The sequence below is a fragment of the Pipistrellus kuhlii genome, unplaced genomic scaffold, assembly GCF_014108245.1.
Source record: "Pipistrellus kuhlii isolate mPipKuh1 unplaced genomic scaffold, mPipKuh1.p scaffold_m20_p_4, whole genome shotgun sequence".
Taxonomy (NCBI): Eukaryota; Metazoa; Chordata; class Mammalia; order Chiroptera; family Vespertilionidae; genus Pipistrellus; species Pipistrellus kuhlii.
Genome location: NW_023425540.1, coordinates 65,321,579 through 65,345,753, shown reverse-complemented (window position 1 = coordinate 65,345,753; position 24,175 = coordinate 65,321,579). Strand labels below are relative to the sequence as shown.

At 39.6% G+C, this 24,175-nt stretch overlaps 1 non-coding gene across 1 annotated transcript; it reads right to left on the bottom strand.

The window, feature by feature from the left end:
• Nucleotides 1–16,486: 16,486 nt before the first annotated feature.
• Nucleotides 16,487–16,626, bottom strand: LOC118704008. The gene has a single exon (XR_004983245.1). It is a non-coding gene; the product is annotated as a small nucleolar RNA SNORA7 (small nucleolar RNA).
• Between the last annotated feature and the right edge of the window lie 7,549 nt (nt 16,627–24,175).

Below are 24,175 nucleotides of genomic sequence, written 5' to 3'. Positions count from 1 at the left end.
TATGGTTTGCATATATACGATATAGTTGGTTAAAACACTTATAAAACTCTTATAACTTTGAATTTTATTTTTTAATATATTTTATTGATTTTGTACAGAGAGGGAGAGCGATACAGAGTTAGAAACATCAGTGAGAGAGAGTCATCGATCAGCTGCCTCTTGCACACCCTCTATTGGGGATGTGCCCACAACCAAGGTACATGCCCTTGACCGGAATCGAACCCGGGACCCTTCAGTCCCCAAGCTGATGCTCTATCCATTGAGCCAAACTGGTTTCGGTATAACTTTGAATTTTAAGTTATAAGAGTTTTATAGATGGGAACCCAAAGGAAAAAACAAAACAAAACAAAATAGGGTCCTTTCTATTTGATAGAAAAACATGATGTTCCCCAATAATTTTTATCATGTTTTCAGGAATGAAAAAAATGAGCTTTGTTTAACAATATATATTTATGCAGTTTATTTTTTTCTTTAAGATTTTATAAGTGGGCCTAAAGAAATTATGCTATTTTTTTCCTGGTCTTGTCTGGATTATGCTATTTTAAAACACTGGAAAGAAAACTAAGAACACATATGGAAGGCTCAAGGACAAATCCTTATTTATGAAAATTGCTATATATAATGTGTAGTTCTGTACAAGAATGCTACCTTTGAAAAGACCAAAGAAAGCATATTATTTTGGATTTATAGCTCATCCCACTAGAAAGGTGAATTTGTACATTAATGTCCTAATAAATTTTTAGCACATATTTTATGAGAAAGATGAAATATTATAATATTTTTGATAGCTAATCAATAAGGTATTCATTTAGTTTTACTACTTTCTAGGTATTAGGATGTTGAGTGAAAGCAATATGGCTAGTTAAAGAACCTTTCTATTTAATAAAAAGTATGTAGAATGCTAATTGGTTTTTAAGATATATGCCATGTTCCCAGTTGCCCTCCCTGAGTTCCTTAACTTGACATCTAAAAAATTAAGTTCCAAAGTTCTCAGGCACCTTTCTCTTTACTTTATTGATCTTTCTTTATATCTGTCATTGACCGACACTTAAACACAACCCATAAATCAGGCATATACAGTTATAAGGCTAAAAGAGTAATATATCAAGTAATAAGATAAACCTGTGAGACCCGGTTAAAACCCTTTTTTATAGGAGGGAGTTGTTTTCCAATGACCAGTGCCATACCGTGAGGCCCAGTCCTAGAATTCATAGCCTCTAGCATTGTCCAACAATGCATGCTATTGTAGCAACTGAGTGGCTTATTTTTCTTAGAGTTCATTGTGCAATTCCTGTGTCTCTCACTCTGGGGACCCTGTTGGTACCCTCAGGTCACCTTACCAACTGACCAAAAGTATTTCAGAAGGTCTTTCAGGGCCTTAGGCTTCAATCTCGCCTCTGATGATGTCACAACTCTCAATGGAATATACTGGCCTTTTAAGCTGATTCCTGCTCCTTCAGCGATACCCTCAGGACTCACTGCAGTCATTATAGAACAGTCATATGCCGTGCAACAATGCTGCTGTCAACAATGGACCACGTGTACAACAGTTGTCCCATAAGATTATAATGGAGCTGAAAAATTCCTATCACCTAGTAACACTGTAGCCATTGTAACATCTTACTGCAATACATTACTCTCATGTTTGTGGTGATGCTGGTGTAAACAGACCTACTGTGCTGTTAGTCATGTTAAAGTATAGCACATCACACTTGATGATAATAATTGAGTATAGAGTGCACGCACCAAGCACTTTGTGAAAGGTACTCTGGGGAATAATAACAAAAGGAGGAACCCAGTCCCTGCCGTCACTGGGGGCTGGGTGGTTTCCACATGCCATTTCAGGCACGTTTCACATTTTCCTCCCAACCTGCTTCTGCCCCAGGAGGTTGACTGGTAGTCATCAGTGAGTTCCTGTGGTTCTTGGCTTCTGGGGGGGGGGGGGGGGGGGGTCAGCCACTGGGTTGTCTTGACAAGAAGTTAGAGGAAAGGAAGAGAATGAGGTCAGGGTTTTATGATCGATTATCCCCTGTGACGTCACTCTCAGTTGGCTGTTATGGAAAGTCTCAGCTCCTCTCAATGAGGCCCATTGTCCACAACTTTCTCTCCTTCTGGTACCTTCCTCCCTTTGTGCCTCAGGTAGTGATGGCATCCCTTACATGGCCTGGATTTCTGGACTCTCTCTTGTGGTTTCTGCACATCTTGCTCAGACCCATGTAACGAATTCACTGTGAATTCATTGCAATGTGTGTGTGCCATCTGTTTAGTGTGGGGACCCTGACTGTTACATTGGGCATGTAAGAAATGCACACAGGTACTCACAAAGAGATAAACTATATCACAGATAAACCACTATGAGAGGATTCCATGAAAGGGAGCAGTTCATGTTATCCTTGGGTGATGGAGGAGCTTCCTTTGAGAAGGAAGGTTTGAACAAGGTGTGGGGGAAATGAAGTACTGATCTCCACTTCCCACACCAGGTTTGGGCACAGGTTTCTTTTTTCCTTCTTTCCTTCTTTCCTTCTTTCCTTCTCTCTCTCTCTCTCTCTCTCTCTCTCTCTCTCTCTCTCTCTCTCTCTCTCTCTCTCTCTCCCTCCCTCCCTCCCTCCCTCCCTCCCTTCCTTTTTTTTTTTTTTAAATACATTTTATTGATTTTTTACAGAGAGGAAGAGAGAGGGATAGAGAGTTAGAAACATCGATGAGAGAGAATCATCGATCAACTGCCTCTTGCACACCCCCCACTGGGGATGTGCCCGCAACCATGGTACATGCCCTTGATCGGAATCGAACCCGGGACCTTTCAGTCCGCAGGCCGACGCTCTATCCACTGAGCCAAACCGGTTTCGGCTGGACACAGGTTTCTTTCCACTGGGCACATTTTGAAAAAAGAGTAGAAGATAAAACAAAAGTTTAAAGATACTCATCAGTAGCAGCCAAGTTTATATATCAAGTACAAAATCTGATGATAAGCACTCCTCTTTACATTAACAAACTCTTATCTTCGCTTTTCCATATATTTCATGAAAGATGCTATAAAACATCTTCTTGCCTCTTTACTATTTTCTCTAAAAATTTCCCCTGGTCCTAAGAGATGAAGAATGTGAATAAGTTATAACTCATTAGTTCTTTAGGTATCTCTCTATTTTGCAGGTTGTGAATTCATCACCTATACCTCTAATTCTTTTTGCTTTGGTTAGAAAATCTGTATGTGATTGTCCTAGAAGAAAACAAGTACACATCTATTAAAATATTTATCAGCTTACATAATTCATTTAGCCAATGAATATTTACGTAGGACCTACTATGTGCCAAGCATTGCTTTGGTCCCTAGACATGGAATAGTGAATAATAAAAAAACTATTTGATCCAGGAATCTCATATTTAAGTGGGGCAAAACTGACAGTAAACAAGAAAATACACAAAATACATAGAATGCTAGTGTCATAGAGAAAAATAACTTAAGGGAGAAGGAGAGTGAGTGTTGGAGGCAGCGCCATGATTTTGGGGTGAGTGATCATGGAAGGGGGTGGCTTTGTCAAGTGTAACTTGAGACTAAATTACGTTTGCCTTCCCAGTATGTTTCTTGTGCAGTGTTTGGAAGGAAGGGGTAAAGCAGCCATCATTTTATTTTTCTGTGCTTTAAAGGTCGGGACAGGTGTTACCCTAACTCATGTACGTTGTAGCTTGTCTGCTGGCTCACTTCAATCATGCGGGTCAGAGGCCAGGCCGCTTTCGCTTCCCCTGCGTTCTGCTTCAGCTTCTCTGACACCTGGGCCAGGTGTGTGCTCAGCTCTGTGACAGAGGAGGCCAGCTTCTGTAGTCGACAGGGTAGGGGGCAGTGAGAACTGATGTGGGTTTTAATGCGTCCTGCTGGAGCCCAGCATGTTCTCTCCAATTTTATATCCATCTTTCCTTCCCACCTTCTGATCTGTGAACTTCAAGCTCCAGCTTCAGATGTAAAAAAAACAACAGCCTCACAGAGCCTGCTTGACAAGCTCCCACAATTATGTGGAAATCAGAGGTATAGAGAAAGAATAAATTTATATTTGAATTATATATTATATATAATCAATTATATCTATCTATAGGTAGATATCTATCTATATCTATCTATATCTATATCTATCTATCTATCTATCTATATCTATATATAATATCTATATAAAAATTGATTTGTTACAGGATTTGACTGTGCAATATGTGTATCTATCATCTATCCAAATGTTTTAGCCCCTTTGACTGAATCCTGTTTGAAACAGAAGGCCTAACTGAAAAGGTGATGTCTGAGCAAAAACCTACAGGAAGTAAGAAAGCAAGCTATGCAAACAGACATCTGGAGCAAGTGTACTTCAGGCAGAGAGAACAGCAAAGGCCAAGGCCCTAAAGCACGAGCATGCCTGGTGGGGCTGAGGAACAGCAAGGAAGCCAGCGAGTGGGAGCACAATAAGAGTGCGGGAGAGGAGTGGGAAAGGAGCTCAGAGGTTAAGGTGAAAGTGGGATGCAATGCTACACTGTGTAGGGTCTTGTAGGCCATTGAGTGCATTGAGCGAGATAGGGAACTATTGGAGGGTTTTGGAGCAGAGGAGTGACATGATTTGGCTGAAATTTTAGCAGGACGCCTCTGGCTGCTGTGCAGAGCATCAGCTGTAAGGGAGGAAGGGTGGGAGAAGGGAGACCAGTTAAGAGGCCCGTGAATGACTCAGACACAGGATACTGAAGGTTTGTAGCAGTGCAAACATTGGCGGTGCTAAGAAGTATTGGAGTTTGGATATTATTTGAAGGCAGAGTCAGCAGGATTTGCTGGTGAATTTTATGAAGAATGTAAGGTAAAGAGAAGAATTAAGGATAATTTAGTGATTTGGGCCTCAGCAACGAGTTGAACAGTAAGATGAGGGAATGGTCATGGAGGAAGTGTCTGCAAGAAAATTGAGGATCAGCCATAGCTATGATCATTTTAAAACACCTGTTTTGCATTCAAATGAATGGTTCAGAGTCCAGATGAAGAAAGATCCAGGCTAGAGAAATAAGTCTGCGAGATGTACAATGGCGTTAAACCATGGAGGGGACAGCTTACTTAGGGAGCTGGTGCCAGTACAAGGGCTGTTTCAGTGGAGTCATGGGATCTCAGCTTAGCTGGCACATATTCAGGAAATATTGGGAGAAGAGGAATTGAAGATAGCAAATCTAGACAATGTTTTAGAGGAGATTTTCTGTCATCAATATTGATTTATAACCATAGTCAAAGTATACTTAAAACACCACCAATCATTTGTATCTTATAGACACTCCCATTAGAGAATCGATGACATTTTATTTAAATTTTGTTCATTAGTGTGTCTTACCAACTAGCCAACCAGCTCCCAAAGAGAAGAATTATTTGTTTTTCTCATCTTTCTGAAACATCTTTCATGAAGTGTTTCTCTGAGTTAAATGCTTTGTCTATTCCTATGCAGTTCTTGGGGATATTGCAGAGTTCAGTTGGCATGGTTTTCTTATCATCACAGCAGTCAAAGAACACATCAACATCAAGGAATTAGATGGAAGTCCTGTCCCTTTTAAATATAAACGTTATAGGTCACATGTGGAAAGTAGGCAATGGCTTTTTTAAAAAAAAGAATTATATACTTTTTAAATAGTGAAAGAAATATAGGAGCAGAAGAATATCCAGAGTTGGATTCAGAAAGTAAGGAAGGTTGTCAGTTTGTATAATCTTTTGAGAGTAAACTTTTAGATTTTTAAAATTATATATTTGAACTTATTTTTATCTTAATGTAGTTTAAAAAATACTTACAAATATTGCTTGCCTTTATGGTAGGTTATTTATTTACCCAAGGTTTCAAAATTTAAGAAGCATACGAATAGCTGAACTATGGTTTTAGAAGTCTGAGAAATCTAGAAAAATTGTAATTATTAGAGACGTGATCCAAATGAGACTCTATACGTAAAGTGGATTGAGAACACAAAGGAAACACAGACATTGGAATGAGGGGAACATTAAGATACAATATTACAGGGCCAAACAAATAGAAATAATATTGCTATAATTAATGTAGATGTGTTTAACAGAAAAATATTTGTTACAACTGTGTGAACTGTGGTACTATGTATTGGGGATGCAATGGACTGAACTGTGTCCCCTTCCCCAAATGCATATGTTGAATCCCTAAATCCTAATGTGACTACATTTGAAGATAGGGGTCTTTAAGAGATAATTAAGATTAAATGAGGTCCTATGGGTGGGTGCCTATCTGACAGGATTGGTTTGGGTGTTTTTTTTTGTTTTTTTTTAAAATATATTTTATTGATTTTTTACAGAGAGGAAGGGAGAGAGATAGAGTTAGAAATGTTGATCAGCTGCCTCCTGCAACCCCCACTGGGATGTGCCCACAACCAAGTTATGTGCCCTTGACTGGAATTGAACCTGGGACCTTTCAGTCCACAGGCAGACGCTCTGTCCACTGAGCCAAACCTGTTTTAGCAGGATTGGTATTTTTATAAAAGGAGGAAAAGACACTGAGCACTCTCTCTCTGCTCCATGGGAGGACACAGTGGGAAGGCAGCTGTCTGCAAGCCAGGAAGAGCATCCTTACCAGAAACCAAGCCCTGCTGGAACCCTGAACTTGAACTTTCAGACTCCAGAACGCTGAGAAAATAAATGTCTGTTGTTTAAGCCACCCAGTCTAAGGTATTTTGTTATGGTAGCCTGAGCTGATTTAGGGCAAAACAGTTAAAAGATTTAAAAAAACATAGTAAAAATTTATGAATATATGAAAGACAACAACAACCCAGAACAGATAGATTGGAATGTGTACATTATGCCAGATACATTTCGTTTCACTTACTCATCAGAAGAATCCTCTGAGTCAGGGACTTACTTCCTGTTTTAGTGAGGCTTGGAGAAATTAAGTAACCTATTCAAGATTACACAGCCAGTAAGTGGAGGAGTCAGGCTCATACTTATTCTGTCTGATACCAAAAGCCATGTCAGCCGTCCTTTTTATTCGCTCTTCTAACGGTACTTGAGTTTCTACTGAAAGGCAGAAAATAAAATGGATGTAGACATAATTTTTGACTTGCTCCCTTCCTCCAATGGGCTTACAACTTGAGGTGCTAGGGTCTGGGCCAGATATGGGAAGGAAACATCTCAGAGACTAAGATGGAAACAGTACGGTAAGATTTGGAACGAAAGGTAAAAATAAAAATCTGAAGCATTCTTATGTGTTCTAGAGCAGTCCTCAAAATATACCGTGCACCAGTCTGCATTCCCACCAGCAGTGTGCGAGGGTTCCCTTTTCTCCACATCCTCACCAACACTTGTCGTTTGTTGATTTGTTGATGATAGCCATTCTAACAGGTGTGAGGTGATACCTCATTGTTGTTTTGATTTGCATCTCAATTAGTGACTTTGAGCATTTTTTCATATGTCTCTTAGTCTTCTAATGAACAAAATAAATTGATGAACAAAATAGATCCAGAGCTACAAAAGCATGGTACAGACTGTTGAACCTCAGAGGGAAGGTGGGGGCAGGTGGATGGGTGGGAAAAAAATCAACCAAAGAATTTGTATACATATATACATAAACCATGGACACAGACAATAGGGTGGTGAAGGCCTAGAGGAGGTCAATAGGAGGAAAAGGGGGACACATGTAATACTTTCAATAATAAAGATTTAAAAAATTCATACTATGCATATAAATCACCTGAGGATCCTGTTAAAATAGTTTCTGATTCAATAGATATGGAATGAGCCTAAAAGTCTGCATGTCTAACAAGCTGCTTCGTTGGTATTGGTCCAGGGACCACACTGGAAATATCAAAAGGCTGAAGAGCAGATGCAATATTTCTCTCATGTGGTGGTTCCACTCTCCAGGCCAGAGAAAACTCAGATACAGGCAATGGTCTTACATGAACACACTTTCAAGCTCACTAATGGCTTAGGAAAGAGGGCCCCTTTGGTAAGGAAATGTGTTCCTTTACTGAGTTATTTCTTATGGAACACCATATTTTAATTAAATCAAGTTTTACAGTTGTATATAATCCCAAGTGATCAGTGTGGCAGCATTTTTAAATATATTTTATTTAGTTTTCACAGAAAGGAAGGGAGAGAGATAGAGAGCTAGAAACGTCTATGAGAGAGAAACATCGACCAGCTGCCTCTTGCACACCCCCTATTGGGGATGTACCCGCAACCAACGTACATGCCCTTGACTGGAATCGAACCCGGGACCCTTCAGTTCGCAGACCGATGCTCTACCGCTGAGCCAAACCGGTTTCAGTGTGGCAGCATTTTTAAATTTCACAACTAATGTGTTTGTTTTTCATTAGAGGTCCAGGTGTTGACTCCTTAATTTGAAATCACTATGATGTTTCTATGCAGAAGGCATAGAAAGAAATTAAACAAATTCCCCAAACAAAAGCATTCAATACACAATGAAGTGTTTTTAGACGTTATGAACAATCCGTCATGTAATTAATTTTATTTCAGTTTTCAAAACTGAACGTTGCTACCTTTCCTCTCCCTGCCCCCCCCTCACCCCAGATTTATTGAGAAATAATTGACTACCTTTCCTCTTTATCAGTCACCACTTCTAATGAAAAATCATATCTGAGGCTGACCAACAGAGGATTTTTTTGTCTGAGCCACAAATAGCTAGGGAACTCAATTCTATCTATGTATATAAAATCCTAAGTGACCATTACAACCAGTTGAACAGCTGCTCTGACGATGCACTGATCACCAAGGGGCAGATGCTCACACAGGAGTTCCCCCCTGGTGGTCAGTGCATTCCCACAGCCAACCTCTCCCAGCTGTCCAACCTCCTCTGGTCCCTCCCCTGGCCAGTCTCTCCGCCTGGCCCGAGATGGCCCCAATTGGCCCCAACCCTGGCCTGGCCAAGGGACCCCCCCTGTGCACGAATTTGTGCACTAGGCCTCTAGTTTTGGAATAAAATACAATCTTTCAGTAGCAAGGTTTTGATAAAACCATTTCTGATTATTTGAATCTGAGGCTTTCCACTCCCTTGGACCAGGCTTTTTCTTTCTCATGAATTTGAAATTTTCTAATTGCTTATGTTTTCAACCATGGAAGACTGCAAGAGATATAAACAATTTTCTAAAATTAGCCCTGAGAACTTTCATTCAAGTCTAGTATAAATATTTTTTTAAATGTGAGGATTAAAATTACTTTTAAGAAATTAAAGTCTTCATTAGTCTTCTTTTGTGACACTCCATTTATCCTCATGATAATTTGCACTGATATTTACATAGTGTTTTCTCCCCCCCCCCCCCCCCCAAGTTTCTCTATATGGATCACACACAAAATATTGTCACACTATTCCTATGAGAGATACTGGTTGAAAGAAGAATAAAAGCAAATGTTATCTTTTTGCCTTAAAAACAAGCCTGAAACTGCAAACAGAACAAAATCTCTCACAAAAGGCAGGGAAATTTTAGTTCAAATGAAAGAGATTACTTTAGGCAAAGATAAAGGACTTCCCCAGGGAGAGAATTTACACAGGAAATAGTGGCTATTGGACAGGAAGCAGCTGCAGATTATCGGAGGATGTGGCCACCCACCAGTGCAAGATTTTTCCTTTCTTTCCGGCCTTACTGTCACTTTCCTAGAAGAAGCCATTAGCACCAGTAAGTGCAGGCTTTCATAGTGACTCCAAATGGACTTCCTTGCCTCCTCTAACTTCCCCTTGCATCCCAGTCCATCTCCTCTCCTGCCACAGACCACAGCGTCACAGAAGTGTAGGGCTGAAACTACAGACCCACTATGGTCATCCCAGTCAGCTGACGACCCTGCAGTGTCTCTTTGGGTACCTCTAGGTAATACTAGCTGCTGTACCTAAAAATCTGTGTGTGAAGAAGAAACTTTCTGCCATCCTCCTAGTTTTTTTGGGGGGTGGGGGGTGGGGTGGGGGGTGGGGTGAAGTGGGGCTGGTCAAATAATTAAGTTGACATGAGACAGATTAATAAGAGAAAATAACCACATTTAATTATGAATGTAGGAATGAGAACCCCACATATGTGAGAGAGTCAGAGAGCCCCACATAGATGAGAGGTTCAAAGACAGAAAGTCAAGATGAGGGATATATGACATTGTGAGCTAAGGATGTGGTAAGGTGTCTGCGAGCTTCAGAAGGTAGGAAGGTCATTTGCAGGACACTAAGAAGAGAAGATATTTATCAATTAGTAGTTTTCCCTGACTTCAGATAGATTTAAAAAGTAATTCCTGGTGATAACTATCATTATGGGCAAAGCCCCCAATTTAAATTCTTTAAGGGAGAGGTAAAAGCTCCTCATGAGCCTGCAAGGTTTTCATCCCTTTCAGTTCAAAACAATTCACAGGTCATAATGGCACATTTTGGGAACCCTGTCCTGACCCCCTGTGCATTCTTAGCACTGAGACATAGAGTGACAATGAATGAAAACACTGCAGGGAGTTTGTGTACGTGCTGTGGGCATGACTTGGGGCCGGGGAGAGTTTCCAAGACATCTGCTTTGTTTTCTTCTTGTTAAGTGAGAGATGTAAAGAAAAGATGTTCCAACAAAAATGTTATTTTTCCCCCCTGCTCATATAGGAACTGCTACTAGATAGTATTTATCTTTAAGAAAGAAAGGGGCTGAATATTTCCACTCTTCTTGTCAAAACTCTTAATCTTTCACTGTTTTTTACATTTATCTTTTTTACATTTCTTTCATCTTTTTTACATTTCTACTCTGGCTTCCTGTATACACGGATAATTGTACTTTTATGCTACTTAATCATTAATTGTTTCAATAGTATTTAAAAAAATTAAAATAGGCTTATTTTTCCTGATAAAGTCATAGATAGATCATTAGAGTCTGAGGATTTAAACAATACAGACATAATGGAAAAAGGGAAAGGTCTTTATTCTGTGGAAGGATAACCACATGCTGAAGATGGCCTTCCAGACTAATTACCACGTTTACAGTCACATAAAACAAGAATGGGACACCATACAAAGTAGACACCATACAGCTACTGTCTTTCCTTCCTAAATACAATACATTAGATATCTATTTCTATGCTAGTGCTTGTTGATCTACCTCACTCTTTTAAAAAAATATATTTTATTGATTTTTTTTTACAGAGAGAAAGGAAGAGGGATAGAAAGCTAAAAACATTGATGAGAGAGAAACATCCACCAGTTGCCTCTTGCACACCCCCTACTGGGGATGTGCCCGCAACCAATGTACATGCCCTTGACTGGAATCAAACCTGGGACCTCTCAGTCAGCAGACCGATGTTCTATCCACTGAGCCAAACCGGTTTTGGCTACCTCCCTCTTTTTAATGGCTGGATAATATTCCATTGTGTGGATGTATTAGAATATATGTTACCCTCCTCTCCCCTTCCTCCCCCAAAAATAAAACTTTAATTAGAAGATTTTTAATAATTCACTGAACACACTGGAAAAGGAGATTATACTATGACCTTCTTTCCCTACCCCAATTTATCCTCATACGAGTTTTACGAAACGACTCTCCTAAGAAATTTGGCTTGAGTATTGCTCCCTTGTCATTTTTTTTTTCTCATTCTGCCACACTCTGCAAAGGCATGCTGCTATAGAAGGAGCTCTGAGAGTCTAGAGATCTGGGATTGAATCTAAATCCCATGCTCAGTGTAATGGTTAGTGAGAAGATTATTTGGAAAAAGCATTGCTAAGAGAGTCACTTAAAACAAACCAGAAGTGAGGACAATGCATATTGCCTACTCCACTTCTTGGAACTGTTGTTAAGTTGCTGACCTGTTGCTAAATTCAGTTCAAGGCCAAAGAACAAACATTCTGGATGCATGATTGCTACATGGACATACGTGGACTTTACTTCCTCCTCATTGCAGTGACCATATTATCCGCATTCTTCATCTTGAAAAGCAGAATCTTCCATTTACGTAATAGACCTAACCAAATTCCAACTGATCTAGCCAACATCCTTCATTTACGTGGAGAAGCTAAAGGGGGACAACTCCTATGGGGTTGCCTTTCATAAACCCTCTTCTTTGGGTCCTTTGGAACACAATTTAGGCTGCTACCTGAATGTGTCCTGAATTGCATTCCCTCCTTTGCTCACATAAATCCTTTTTATTATTATTTTATTTTTGTTAATCCTTAGCAAAAGGATTTTCCAAGGGCATCTTCCATTGATTTTTAGGGAGAGTGGAAGATAGAGAGAAAGACAGAGAGAAACATCGATGTGAGAGAAACACATCGATTGGTTGCCTCCTTCACGAACCCCAAACCAGGGCCCGGGCTGGGGAGGAGCCTGCAATCAGGTATATGCCCTTGGCTGGAATCGAACCTGGAACCCTTTGGTCCAAAGGATGCCATTCTATCCACTGAGCCACACCGGGAAGGGCTCTTTTTATTCTTTATTACAGCCTAAACTTGGTTAACAGTAATTCCAGGCAATTTCCTTACTTCTCTGGACTTCAGTTTCCTCATGTACAAAAGAGAAAAGTGAATTAGAAGGCATTTGAGGCTCTTGGCCATTTCTACTTGGATTTCCTGAATCTATAATAAGCTAAGCATTACACCAGGGGCTTTCCAGGTTGTCTTTATACCAATTCTAAAAGGCAGATAACATAATCCCCATTTTTTCACACAGAGAGAATGGAGGTGGGAGAATGTAAGAAGTCAGAAGTGTTAAAAAGAAAACAACAGGCCCCCAAATGTGTCACTGTACTAAAGCCCAGGATACCAAACCTATATTTAATACCTGACCTAATTACTGTTTCAACCTTTCCCAGAAATATAATCTTAAGCAGGGCTGGAATTTACTGGTCAACACCAATTAACAGAGGTTACCTGTTACATGGGCCCTCTCAATCCCCCAATAGAAAAAGGAGGCAATATTCATGATAAAAACCCTTCCTTGTTCACCTCCCCTCCCCAGGATGATGTCCTAAACACCATAATTTCACTTATATGTGGAGTCTAAAGAACAATATAAATGAACAAACAAAACAGGAACAAACTCATAGATATAGAGAACAGACTGATGATTGCCAGGGGTTAGTGTGTGTGTGGGTCTGGGTGAAGGTAAAAGAATTAAGAAGTAACAATTGGTAGTTACAAAATAGACATGGGATGTAAAGTACAGCATAGGGAATATAGTAAATTATCTATCTATCTATCTATCTATCTATCTATCTATCTATCTATCTATCTATCTATCTAAAAGGCTAAGTGACCATCCAACCGGTCAACTGGCCAATAGGTATGATGCACACTGACCACCAGGGGGGTAGATGTTCAACGCAGGAGCTGCGGAGCTGCGGTGACTTGGCAGCAGCATTTCTAGGGTGATGCACCCCAAAACCAGAGAGGAGGAAGCCCGATTCCAGGGTGCATCACCTGAGAACCACTCTCTTGCAATCCGGGACCCCTTGGGGAATGTCAGAGAGCCAGTTTTGGTCTGATCCCCCAGGCCAGGACGAGGGACCCCACCTGCCAGAGGGACCCCACTCACTTCGCAGATGCCCTTCGAGCAGCAGTGCCACCCCAGGTGCGGCCTGCCAGGGAGTGACCATAGGAGGTTGGCTCCAGGGCGTATCTGGCCCTTCTTGCCCAGTCCCACCCCGCTGGCCACTTTCTAATTAATTTTTTCAATGTGCACGAATCTGTGCATTGGGGCACTAGTGTTGTAATAACTATGTATGGTGCCAAGTGGGTACTGGAAAGAAATATCTGGGGACCACTTTGTAAAGTATATGATTATCTAACCACCATGCTTATACATCGGAAACTAAAACAAATAATACTTAATGTAATCTGTAATTGAAAAATAAAATTGAAAAAAGATAATGTCCTGGTCTAAACAAAATCCTTTCGTTTCTTTTGTTAATAGTTCCCTTGCACCATCCTTTTTCCTATAAAAACCTTCCATTTTGTAAACCTTTCAGTGCACCCTTCTAATTGCTCAATGGGATACAGCTCAATTCACAATTTGCTTAATAAAGCCAATAAGACCTTCAAATTTACAGACCTGAATTTTGTTCTTTAGCAAAAGGCAAGAAGGGAGCCTGGCATTATTAGGATTGGACTGAGCAAGAAGAAGAGTTATAGAGATCTGAGCTCTGGGAGCAGCTTTGCCTGACCCAAAAGCCTGGAGTCCAGCCGCATTGATAGTTTATGGTACAGTTCACAAATGTTCTTTCACTTGTGCTTCCCCAATTCCTGGTGTAAATAAACACACACACACACACACACACACACACACACACACACACACACACATTTCATTCTCATTTTAAAGGTGATAAAATAAAGAGGTTAAGTATCTTGTAGAGGTCATACAGATAGGAAGAGGTGTTAGAGAGAATTAATTTCTTGGTTAGCAAATAGCAAAACCAGGCCTTCTGACCTAATTATGGTGGACATTTCATAAGTCATATTGAATTACTTAATTCCACTGTGCTTATTTCCCAGTTACTATAAATAGAAAAAAAGGACCCTGAAACTCTTAATTGAGGAGCACAAATTTGGAAGATATTTTTTTAGAATTCAATATATAATATTTGCATAGACTATTCCATGGTACATTCTTAAAATTCAGTTAAAATGTTATTTTCTAATCATTCTTTTTATTTATTAACTATAAGCCCGATGTATGACATTCATGCACTGGGGAGAGGGGGAGGGAGGAGGAAGGGTCCCTCAGCCTGGCCTGTGCCCTCTCGCAGTCCGCAGTCTGGGACCTCTTGGGGAATGTCTGGCTGCAGGCTTAGGCCTGCTCCCTGCAGTAGTCGGATATCCCCTGAGGGGTCCTTAGCCCTGCTGCTGCGGAGGTGGGAGAGGCTCCTGTCACTGCTGCTACACGCACCAGCCATGAGCCTGGTTTCTGGCTGAGTGGTTCTCCCCGAGGGAGCACACTGACCACCAGAGGGCAGATCCTGTGTTGAGCGTCTGCCCCCTGGTGGTCAGTGCGCATCATAGCGACCGGTTATTCTGCCATTTGGTTGATTTGCATATTAGGGTTTTATTATATAGGATTCTTCATTTTTAAATAATATTATATTTAGGAGACCAGCAATAAAAGTATCTTTTAAAATGAGTACTGGACTCTATTAAGCAGGCAAAGAGTTGTCAAAGGAATAAGAGGAAAGGAATATTTACCAATACAGTGAATAGTTTTAGCTCAGATTGTGAAGAGTTGATAGGCCCTTAATCCATAAGGGGACCACCTTTATGAGTATTTAAATTAAATACAAATCACATTATCTAAACAAAGTACCTAGCCAAGTAGAACTTAATGTTTCTATTGCAAGACTTTTAATAGTTGTCTCTCGGCTCAATTTCATGTCCATTGGTGTACGTCAAAAGACATGAAGCACACAGGAATTTCCCATCTAATAGGACTATCAAATGGGAATGTGTCCCTTGTCAACACACGTTCCTTGGTGCCACTTCAACACCAAGAGGAATCGCCAATTTGGGGGGCAGTGAAAAAGAAAACATTATTCAGTGAAAAACAACTCAAATGTGATATAGCACAGCTATGAGGCAGGTTCCTCTCCAGCTACACAGCTCAGCTCTGCTCCAAGCTGGTCTGCTCCACACTGCTCTGGTGTGCCCTTTTTGTGTTTCAGCTGAGCCAAGGAAACAGAGCCTTCCTTGGAAAGGGAAAGTGTGCTCTCTGAGTCAGAGGGGAACTGGCTTATATAGACAGGAGTCCCTGCCCCTTCCTGATTGGTCTATCTTGATGCAAATGAGGACTCCAAGTCCTCACATTTTGATTGGTCCAAAAGGCACTGTCCTGATTGGTCAGAAATGATGTTGATGGGGATATGGCTGCACAGCTCTGATTGGGTCAGGGAAACCTCAATCATACTGTTTGAAATGGGATTCAAGAACTCCTTCACAAGGCCTACTCAGATGGCAGAAACATAAGGCAGGGAGGCAACTCAGTGCAGACTTTTCCCTGAAGTGCAGTTTGCATGAGAGGCCTTTGTCAAAATGGCAATGAGGCTCTGCCATTTTTTTTTAATTTAATTTTTATTATTATTATTATTATTATTATTTTAAAGAATTTGAACCCAGTTAGCCACCAGAAACCCTTCTTAATAGATATGTTCTTTCTCAGGGTCCACACCCTTCTGGGCATTACAGCTGAGGCTCATTTAGAAAAACAGGCAAGAGATAGATCTTGAAGTCTCTTAGGACCCATTCCATCTCCATGTATAAATACTGTGCCTATTCAGAATTGGCTTTATGATCTCACTTTTTAAACGTCTGTTTTTGTCCCAACCAGTTCTGCTTTCAATTATGTATTTGGCTCAGCTCTCACCATGATTCTCTCTCAATAACAGTCTTACTCTTTTCCCTCCATTCCTCCTTCCCCTCATCAGCAGTCATTTTACAGATTCTTTCCTTGAACCAGGTTGCACAACATTTTTCTCTAATCTTATCAAGTATTCTCTCTCATTTTTTTTTTTTGTTTTTTTTTTGTTTTTCACTGTCGCAGAGTGCCTTCCAATCACCAGCTACCAAACAAGCAGGGAATGGAATGGGTGCCTCTGCCAGGCCTGTTTTTCCTCCCGTCTCCGAAGCTGGCAGAATATGAGCCACTCGCCAGACGCGGTCCTGGGAGGTTTATTCTCTCTCATTTCTATGTAAATGTTTTCCTACCTCTGTGATCTTCTTATACCAGAAATAAGTTTTGTTTTGTACCTTTTGTCTCATCTAATCTTTTTTTATTTCACTCAAGTTTTATTGACATATGACACATATAAGTTTAAGGTATACAGTGTAATTGGATTGATGCTGGTATATATTGCAAAATGTTTACCACAATAAAATTAGTTAACACACCCTTCACCTTACCTAGTTACCATTTAGTTGTTGTTATGGTGAGAACATTAAAGCACTAGTCTCCTAGCAACTTTAAAGTATACAATACTATTAACTATAGTCACCATGCTGTACATCAGATTCCCTGAATTAATTGCACTTTTTGATAAATATCTACCTATTTTTCCCACCCCTTAACTCCTGGCAACCATCTTCTAGTCTACGTTTCTATGAGTGTAATGATTTGAGATTTTACACATAAGTGAGTACAATGCAATATTTGTCTTCCTTTATTTGACGCAGAATGATGCCAAGGTCCATCCACATATTGCAAATGCAGGATGTCCTTCTTTGTTTCTGGCTTAATAACATTACGTTGTATATAATACCATTCATCTACTGAGGACTACTTAGGTTGTTGTTGTTTCTGTCTTGGCTATTGTGGAATAGAGTGCAATGAACACGTGAGTGCAGATATCTCTTCAGGACAGCGATTCCATTTCCCTTAGATATATACCCAGAAGCGGGATGCTAGATCATATGATAGTTCTATTTTTTGAGGAAATTCCATACGGGTTTCCATTGTTGTGGCCTCAGTTTACATTCCCACCAATAGTGTACCAGCATTCCTTTTTCTTCATATCCTCCCCAACATTTGTTATCTCTTATCTGTTTGATAATAACCATGCTAACAGGTGTGAGGAAACGTTCTTGTGGTTTTAGTTTTCTTCACCTCACTGTCCTGATGAGTCGTGATGCTGAGCACCTTTTCATTTTCCGGTTGGCCATTTACAAAAAAGTCTATTCAAGTCATTTGCTCATTTTTTTTAAATTGAATTTTTTTTTTTTTTGCTATGGAGTTGTATGTAATATTTAATATTAACTACTTATTACATTACTATTTTCTCCCACTCCATAGGTTTCCCTTCATTCTGTTGATTGTTTCTTTGGCTGTGCAGAAGCTTTTTAACTTGATGTAGTCTCGCTTGTTGATGTTTGCTTTTGCTGCTTGTGCTTTTGATGTCATGTTCAAAATATCATTGCTAACACTGATACCAAAGCTTCTCTCCTATGCTTCCTTCTAGGAGTTAATGATTTCAGGTGTTATGTTTACGTACTTAACCTATTTAGAGTTAATTTTGGGGAGTCCAGTAGGTTTGGGGTCTAATTTCATTCTTTTGTATGTGCATGTCCAGATGTTCTAACACCATGTCCTTCTCCCATTGACTATTTGCAGCTCCCTTGTCAAATATTAATTGAACATATATGTGTGGATTTATTTCTGTTCTACTGGTTTATGTGTCTGTTTTTATGCCAGTACCACATTGTTTTATTATAATTTTGTGATACAGTTTGAAAACAAGAATTGTGAGGCTTCTTGCTTTGTTTTGTCTTAAACTATTTTGACTATTTAGTCTTCATACAAATTTTTTCTATTATTATTTATTTATCTTATCATTTTATTTATTATTTGTTTCACTTGTTATTCCATTTCTATTATTTATATATTACTTTTTCTATTTCTGTGAAAATTGCCATTGGGATTTTGACAGGGATTTGCATTGAATCCATAGAAAGTTTTGGGTACTATGGTCCTTTTAACAATATTAATTATTCCAACCCATTAACATGGAATATCTCTCCATTTATTTTTCATTTATTTCATCAAAGTCTTATAAATTTTAGTGTACAGATTTTTAATCTCCTCTGTTAAATTTATTCCTAAGTGTTTTATTGTTGTGATGCTATTGTCAATTATATTACAAATTTTTTTTTCAGATAGTTCATTGTTAGTGTTTAGAAACAACTGATTTTTGTATGTTGATGTTGTATACTAAAACTTTACTGAATCCATTTATTAGTTCAAACAGTTTTGGGTGAAGTATTTTTTTAATTTTTAAAGTTAAATTTATTGGGGTGACATTGCTTTTTAAGATTATATAAGTATCAAGTGTACATTTCTATGATACATGATCTAGTGTATATTGCATTGTGTGTCCACCATCCAAAGTCAAATCATTTTCCATCACCATGTATTTGGCCCCCTTTACCCTTTACTACCACTAACCTCTCCTTCCCTCTGATAATTACCATACCATTGTCTTTGTTTATGAGTTTTTGTCTATGGTCCTTAATTTTTTCTGACATATTTCACTTAGCATGATATTCTCAAGGTCCATCCATGTTATTGCAAATGGCAATATTTTATCTTTCTTATAGTTGAATCTTTAGGATTTTATACATACAATCATATGCTGCATAATGATGCTTTGGTCAATGACAGATTGCATTGACTACGCTGGTCACATCTATGATGATAAGAGCATAATATGCTAAGTAGACTGGACATCATTCTGGACGAGGCTGGGGCTGCAGCCATGGTTTCGAGGAAGCTGCTGTGGCTGTGAAGGCCTACTCTTCCATGAATTTTGTGCATTGGACCTCTAGTAAGATTATAATGGAGCTGAAAAATTCTTATTACCACGTTACATCATATCCATTATAATTTCAAAGCACAACATATATCTCATGAGTATGTGGTGATGCTGGTGTAAACAAATCTATTGCACTTCCAGTCATATAAACTATGGCATATACAGTTACAATAGTGGCCTACAGCATTTAAAAAAATATATATTTTATTGATTTTTTACAGAAAGGAAGAGAGAGGGAAAGAGAGCTAGAAACATCGATCAGCTGCCTCCTGCATATCCCCTAGTAGGGATGTGCTCACAACCTAGGTACGTGCCCCTGACTGGAATCGAACCTGGGACCTTTCAATCCGCAGGCTGACACTCTATCCACTGAGCCAAACCGGTTTCGGCAAGCATTTTGATTTGTGTAAGTACACACTATGATGTTCACACAATGAATAGATTGTCTAAAGATGCATTTCTCAGAAAGCACCTCATCTTAAGTGGTGCATGACTCTAAAAGAGCATGTCATCAGCAAACAAAGACAATTTTGCTTATTTTTCTCAGATTTGGATGCTACTTATTTATTTTTGCAAAATTGCATTGGCAGGACATCTAACACTGCATTGAACAGAAGTGGTGAAAGTGGGCACCCAGGTCTTCTTCCTGATTTTAGATGAAAAGCTTTCATTATTGAGTATGATGTAAGCAGTGGTAAGATATATTCCTTCTGTAACCAATTTGTTGACAGCTTTTTGTCATAAAAAGATGTTGAATTTTGTCAAATGCTTTTATTGCATCTATTGAGATGGTATATATGATTTTTTTGTCTTTCATTCTATTAATTCAGTGTATCACATTGACCAATTTGCATATTCGTTGCATCCCAGGGATAAATCCTACTTGACAAAGGTGTATAATCTTTTTAATATGCTGTTAAATTCATTTTGCTGAGAATTTTTGCATTTACATTCATTAGGGTGATTTGCTTGTCGTTTTCTTTTCCTGAAGTACCCTTATCTAGCTTTGGTATCAGGGTCATGCTGGCCTCCTAAAGTAAACACGAATTCCTATAGTGTGAAAAGCAGCGAAGTCTGCAGGGGTCCGGGGTGGTTGTGCAGACTGTTGGTTTCCTCAGTGGTGAAAGGTGCTGAGTTTGTCTGCAGAGCATTTCACTGGGACTGTGGTGCTTTCACTGCATGGCTGACTGGTATCTCCAGCGCCTCTTCCTGTTCCAAGCTGGGTGAGGCGAAGCTGAGTCAGGGTACTTTGAGCAGTGTTTCAAAAGCCAGAGAAAGCTGATAGCAACTCTTTCTAGTTGAGTTCCCTCCTGGCACAGAGTAGTGCTGGCCTAGGGCATGGGGTGATGCAGGCAAAATGAAACTGTTCTTTCTTCCCTTTCTGAGAGATTATACTTATATTACACGCCCCCCCCCACTCCCAACACAGTTAGGGGGGAATTTCTAAAGTGGACTCCTGAGCTGTGTTGCTGGAATTTCTAAAGTGACTCCTGAGCTCTCTCGAAGTAGTTTCTGTTGGTGGGTAGCTAATTGTTGCTTTTTGTGCAGAGATGGAGCCTGTAGTCTCCTACTTTGCCATCTTGTTGGTATCACCCCACTGCCCAAGTAATTCTTTTTAAAATTTATTGGTTGATTGGTGAGAGAGAGAGAGAGAGAGAGAGAGAGAGAGAGAGAGAGAGAGAGAGAGAGAGAGAGAGAGAGAGAGAGAGAGAGAGAAGGAAGAAGAAGAAGAAGAAGAAGAAGAAGAAGAAGAAGAAGAAGAAGAACAAGAAGAAGAAGAAGAAGAAGAAGAAGAAGAAGAAGAAGAAGAAGAAGAAGAAGAAGAAAAAGAAGAGGAGGAGGAGGAGGAGGGGGAGGAGGAGAGAAAATGAGAGAAACATAGATTTACTGTTTCACCCATTTATGCATTCATTGGTTGATTCTTGTTCGTGCCCTTGTGCCCTGACCGGGGATCGAACCTACAACCTTGGCCCACATAATTCTTGATTTTAGGGACATGTTGGGTCCTTTTTGTACACAAAGCCATCACAGCTTGGAGGCACATGAAAGAATGCTAAATACCTGGACTTAGTATCAGATGGGTACTTTCCATGTGCAGTCCCAATGAGGAAATGCCTAGGATTCTGCTATCAATATATATTTTCAATTTTCCTTCAAAGGGTTATGAACTCAGAAATTATTCTAGGTTTGGGTATGAGAGATAGCATAGTGGTCTCTAACCTTATGACTGGATTCTTCTTTTTTCTTGGCTCTCTCTAGCTTGACTGCATTTCCTGTTCTTTTCTCTGGTTATGTCCTTGTTTAAGTATTTGTTAATGGGGGGGGGGGGAGAGAGAGAGAGAGAGAGAGAGAGAGAGAGAGAGAGAGAGAGAGAGAGAGAGAGAGAGAGAAAGAGGAAGAAGAAGAAGAAGAAGAAGAAGAAGAAGGAGGAGGAGGAGGAGGAGGAGGAGGAGGAGGAGGAGGAGGAGGAGAGGGGAGGGGAGAGAAGAGGAGAGGAGAGGAGAGGAGAGGAGAGGAGAGGAGAGGAGAGGAGAGGAAGGAGAAAAAGAGAAAAACATAGATTTGCTGTTTTACCATTTATGCATTCATTGGCTGATTCTTACATGGGCCCTTGTGCCCTGAGTGTGAATCCCCAAACCTAGCACTGAGGTATACACACAGAGAATACCTCAGACCCTCTAGTTTTGGCTCAGAGAGAAAGAAGAGCTAAATCCCAGAGAGAGTGGAAGAAATTTCCCAGGTCTTTTTCATTCTCTTTCCTTCTTCTTTATTTTCTCCTGCACCTGCCAGCAGGCAATCATGTGATGGAAGTAGTGGTAGTATAGCAAAGGAGGGAAAAATGTGAAGAAAAGGAATCTCCTCTCTGTTTAGTTGACTGCAGTTCTAGGAAGGGCCCCACTGATATTTTTCCTCTATCTTTCTGCTGTTGTGGTGCAATCACAGAAGTGGGAAGTTTCTGGGGAGCCAAGAATAGCCAGGAAGTACCAGGATGTTAGCTGAGCAGAAGCTCAGGAAAGCAACCCCATATAACTATGAAATACTGGGTGATTCTCCAATTTGCACATTCAGGAACCTAATCTTAATTAGCATCCCAGTGACTTTGAAAACTAAGCTAATACAAAGGGTTCTACCTGGTTCCCAGACTGCCCCATGGGAGGCACACATGTTACATGGTCTGAATTACACCCCTCTTCCCCCCTCCCCCCCACACACATCGAAAACAAAAATAGAAAATGGATAGAAACTTGTAGATTAAATCTAACCAAGTGCCCACTAAAACAAAAATATCAACAGTTTTCATAAGATTTAAACAAGACCCAAGATTTTATAATGTTCAAAATATCCACAAAACAATATCAATTATTTGGCATACAAAGAACCATGAAAATCTTAACTCACAAGGGAAAATAGAATCAACAGATGTCAATGATGAGATGGCACAGGTATTAGGGTATTGTGACAAACTTTAAAGCAGCTATTATTCAAATGCTCAAATGAGCAATCACACACACTCTTGAAACAAAAATTAAAACATTAAGTTTCAGCAATGAAACAAAAGTTATAAAGAAAAACCAAATGAAAATGTTATAATTGAAATATCTAATAACCGAGAAGGGGGGAATTCAACAACAGAATAAAGATGACAGAGAAGTCAGTAAACTTTGAGAGCTCAAACAGAAATTATCAAATCTGAACAACAGAAAAATGAATTTTTAAAAAGGAAGAAAGCCTCAGGTATTTATTAGTAAAAAACAAAAGGTCTAGCCGTAACCAGTTTGGCTCAGTGGGTAGAGCATTGGCCTGGGGACTGAAAGGTCCCAGGTTCGATTCGGGTCAAAGGCATGCACCTTGGTTGCAGGCATATCCCCAGTAGGGCGTGTGCAAGAGGCAGCTGATCGATGTGTCTCTCTCATTGATGCTTCTAACTCTCTATCCCTTTCTCTTCCTCTCTGTAAAAAATCAATAAAATATTTAAAACCCCCCCCAAAACAAAAGTTCTAACATTCATTATATCGATATCATCAGAATCTCAGAGGAGAAAAGAAAGAATGCATCAAGACACAGTGGCTGAAAACTTACTATACATATACCTACAAATTCAAGAAAATGATTGAACCCCAACAAATTAAAGCCTTAGAAAACCACCATAATGGACACATCATGATACAATTGATGAAAATTAAAGAAAAAGAAGAACTCTTAAAAGAAGCCAGAATTAAAGGATACATTACCCATAGGGCAGTGATCAGCAAATTTTCTCTGAAAGGCATAAATAGTAAATATTTTAGGTTTGCAGGCCATATGATGTCTGAAACAACTTCTCAACATTGCCATTGTAGCATAAAAGTGCACGTAGATAATATGTAGACAATTAGGTGTGGCGTTGTTAAAATTTAACTAGAAAAGAAACACACAGGCAGCCCATATGCCACAGTTTGCCAGCTCCTACCAGAGGGAACAATGACATGAGTTACTATGGATTTCTCCTCAGAAACTATAAAGGCAAGAAAACAATGAAATAACATTTTTAAAGTCTTATCTGAAGAAAGAAGAAATTGTAAGCTTTTTCATAAATTAAAGAAAGCTAAGAGAATCTATAGCTAGCATACATGTTTTTTATTTTATTATTATTATTTTAAATAAATCTTTATTGTTCATATTATTACAAATGTTCCTCTCCCCCCCCCCCCCCCATTGCTCTCCTCCACCAGGTTCCCACCCCACCCTCTGCCCTTTCCCCTCCCCCCCATTGTCCTCATCCATAGGTGCACAGTTTATGTTCAGTCTCTTCCCACAACCTCCTTTCCCCTTTTCCCCAAGAATCGTCAGTTCACTCCCCTTCCATACCTCTGATTCTATTATATTCAACAGTTAATATTGTTCATCAGATTTTTAAAAAAAATTTCTTGGTTTTTA